Source organism: Bactrocera dorsalis, chromosome 1 (genome assembly GCF_023373825.1).
Source record: "Bactrocera dorsalis isolate Fly_Bdor chromosome 1, ASM2337382v1, whole genome shotgun sequence".
NCBI classification, from domain to species: domain Eukaryota; kingdom Metazoa; phylum Arthropoda; class Insecta; order Diptera; family Tephritidae; genus Bactrocera; species Bactrocera dorsalis.
In genome coordinates, this window is record NC_064303.1 from 41,533,465 (window position 1) to 41,537,849 (window position 4,385).

A 4,385-nucleotide genomic window follows, 5' to 3' on the forward strand; every position below is an offset into this window, starting at 1 on the left:
TCGGATTGTAATGTCGGATGAGCTGCATTAGCTGGTCCGGCTGCAATAGCGTAGCCGGGATCTATTATCTTGGTCGGGATGGGATGTCTACCTCTACTAGCCTGGCGGAGTACTCCTCCCCAAACCTTGACTATTGCGGCCTTATATAACTGGACCATTCGCTTGTCATCTCAGGCTATCATCTTTATTTGGCCCTGGTATTATCCGGCATCCAGACATGACAACGGCGGACCTGGATTGCTTAGTAGCACTCTCTCTCGTTCGGCTGCTACAATTGGCGGGTCGAGCCTAAAATTTAGCACCTATGCTCTCGCGCAGTCAATGATTTCCTGGAGCTCCTTTGTAAGCTCCTCCTTGATTGGCGGCCACAGCTGCACCTTTCTCGACATGTGGACAGCTATAAGCTAAAAAATTAAAAAAAAAATGACCCGCTTTCTACAAAATCTGATGTACATATCTCCTAAACCACTTAAGATACTGTGAAAATGTGAATGAAATCTGATGACAACCCCATCCACTCCTGTTCAAGCTCCCAGAACCGAATATATGGACTCCAGTACCAATGGCGAACATTTGATGGAAATTATCGGTCAAACTGTGAAATATGTTGCTGAATTTCGGAGCAAGTTCTTTCCTGATAACAGTATGCCTGTATGTCAAAAATAGATTGAATCGGGGGAAAACTTCTCTTAGCCGCCATATACCTAATACAAACATTTTGGAACTACCTTTGTGCCAAAAATAGATAGAATTGGTCGAAAACTTAACCTGGTCCCTATATAAAAAAGATAAAATCGGGGCGATATTACCGATTACTTCCATATAATCTATATAACAACTTTCGCTTTTCTAATAAAACACATGTCGTCGTATATGTCCTTCAATGTGCCAGTTATATATTTGAAAAAATCCTTGAAAAATTAGGTCCAAATTATTGCAATCAACCCGTCTCGACCAGTCGACTGTCCACCTGACTTTTAATCGTACATGTTAGTCAAAATGTGATTAATGGAACTAAATGGACAAGTTTTCTTAAAAATTATGTGATTTAGTGTTGAATTAGAATGGAAATGGTCTATACAACACCTTGGTATAAACCTCCCTTTCTACATATATTATACTATACGAGTATATTAAATTAATCCTCTTCGATCGAGTTAATATCACATATCACACATAGCTCATTTGAGGAAGTTTTTAATATAATTTCAGCTAACGCAAACTAAATCTAAGTTCATGGTTTTCAATATAAGTCTAGAAGATACCAAATTTGATTGTAACTTATTCACGATTTCGTCGAGTTATAGATGTTTAAAAGCAACGTGTTTTCATTTTTATATAAAGTTTTTACATAAAGTTTTGCCAGCATCTGGAGGAACCTCGCCGGCTTTTTTCGTACAAGTTGCAAGAGCATATACTTATTGAATTATGATTTGCCCTTTGCTCCAAAAATAGGCCACAATTTCGGTGAACACCTCCTCATTCGACGAAAAATTTTTCTCAGTGATAATTTTTTTGAGATCTGAGAACAGCGAATAGTCGCTAGGGGACAGATCTGAATAATAGGTAGTTTTGGTTCGTTTTGGACAATTTTTGATCATAAGGTGACATACTTCAAAGGCACTATTAGGGAAGAATTCTATGCCGACATTGGTGCTTGATTTTCATTCTGGAAAGTGAAAGAATCAGACAGAATATATGAAAAGTAGACGTAGGTGTAGTCCGATTTCGTTCGTTTTCGTACTGGAAGAGAGTAATCTCATGGTAACAGTATTAATCAAATTTGGTTAATATCGGTCGAGTAGGTCCTAGAATATGGCTATTTACCAAAATGTGAGCGGTAACACGCCCTTCGTCCAGTTTTAACTCCGGCTCCTATAAAGTGCTATTGTATCATCACAAGTGTAAAATTCAATGCCTCAGGAGTGTTTATATTTATATTGATTTACCGCGCTTTTAGTAGCATATTGGGAGTATTGCGGGCTTATCATCCAATTTCGATGTGGTCCAATTACGCCCATATACAAACTCGACTCACTTGTATGTCAGGAACATGTGTACCAAGCTTCATTAAGGTATCTTAATTTTTACTCCCGTTCTCACTTACACAGACGAACAGATGGACGGACGGACAAGTGAATAAATATTTATTTTTGAAGGGCTACATTAAATCGCCATGTAGTACTGAGGAAAAAAGAACTTTGGGAAAGCATAACTTAAAAATATATTATATGTATGTATTCTTTTGTTCAACAGTTTGGTACAAATACATATGTATGCAGACATAGGAATGTAATTTAGGGCATTGCAAAAAATATGTTACAGTTAACGGTTGCCACCCTCTCCAAATTGCCCATGCGCATATCAACCCATTAACCACCCCATTTCATTCCAGAGAAAAGAAATTTTCACTTTCAAGAAAATTCCAGGGTCATTGACCAGCATGACGCTACCGCAGTTGGAAAATAGAAAATCTACTCAACCACAACGTCAAACAATCGCAGTAAGAAACGAAAAAATATGCAATCACTCACCATAAGCTAAGAATGTCCAAGTAAGTGGGAACGTTTTTAAGGGTTCTAGTGATAATATTCTACAAATACATATACATATGTAGATAGATACATATTCATATATCCTATTTTAAGTGAAAACGAAAGAATATGAAACAAAGTTTTAATTTGGTCAATGAATTATTTTGTTTATTAAATAGCTTGCATGTTGTTTATACTACGTACATATTACATATACATACGTGTGTAGATAAAAGTTTTAAAAGTCTGAGGGTTTAATTTATTTACGTTATGTATAAAAGGTAGCCATAAGCAAATATTTGCACATTGCATAAATTTTATCATAGAACAAGGTGCACACAATGTACATAGAATTAATAAAAGTAGAAAATAATAGTGTTGTCTTAAAGTAAATATGCCAAAATAGTTTATCTTGTAATAGCCATTGCTCTAAATAAATAACAACACAACCTTTTAAACAATTGGTTGTCTCAAAACATTTTTATTGAGTACACAATATAATCAATAAATTTTGGAATTTGTGAATGTAAAGCTATAGTTTTTCTTCTGTTCTATGCTGTTTTGTTATAAGTGAATATATTATATTCTTACTTTTACTTCTTATTTCTTTGTTTTGAGAAAAAACGTTTCCTTAAAAAGACGCAATAGGGTGTGCTACAGTTTTGGCCAATACTGAATGTATTTCTGTTGGCTGTTAATTATCTGCTCCGAATTGAATCTAAAAATTATTAAGTAAAACTGATACATATTTACATATTTTCAAAAAAAACACAGAACAAATGGTTTTTGCGGCAAAATCAATTTATTTTTTTCAAAATAGCCTCCTTCTGCTTCAATACAGCTTTTTGCATGGCCCAAAAGCATGTCGAACGAGAGTTTTAGCTCGTTGGCTGCTATGGCCGCCAGTATGCCGGCGGATTTTTTATGAATTCATGCACAGTTTCAATGAAATTTGCGGTGTTCACAGATTTTGATTGACCCACATGTTGATGGTCATTTTTGTCCTCACGACCACTTTGAAAACGTTGAAACCACTCATGCACTCTGCACGGGGTAGGCAATCATCGCCATAAACTTGTTTGATTAATCGAACGTTTCGGTAAAAGTTTTACCAATTTTAAAACAAAATTAAAAAAAAACAAAATTAATAATTTAACAATATATGAAATGTTATGAAATTCTCACTGGACAATCAATAAAGATAGCAGATTCTAACGCACCAGTCGACATATAGATGGTGGTGTGGGATTCGTGGTGGGAGAGAGACTCCGTCGCCGAATTCTGTCATTCACCTCGGTGGATGAACGTCTAGTCCGCATTAAAGCAAAGTTCTTCAATATATCGCTGGTTTGCGCTCACGCCCCGAAGTAAGAGATGAACGATTTGACCAAAGACGCCTTCACTGAGCGCTTGAACCGCACCTATGAGACCTGCCCCTGCCACGATGTCAATCATGTCATCAGTGTGGGCAAAGAAGGTATCTTTGGCACTATGGTCGGTAAATTCAGCCTCCACTATGAAACATCCCCAATCGGGTTGAGGCTGATCAACTTCGCCGGTGCCCCAAAATATGGTTATCTGTAGTACTAGATTCCAGCATAAAAATATATTTCAAGCTACTTGGCTGTCCCCGCATCGAAAAGCAAACAACCAAATCGATCATGTTGTGATTGACGGAAGACACGTCTCCAGTGTTTTAGACGTACGAAAGCTGGTACGATGAGGAGTGCCGTATTGCAGCGAAGAGAAAATAATGAGATAGATACCGAGAACTGAAGAGGGAAGCCAGACGCTTTTGCAGGCTAAAAGAGAGGCCGAAATGAGCGAGTGTGAAGAGTTTGACAAGCTGGC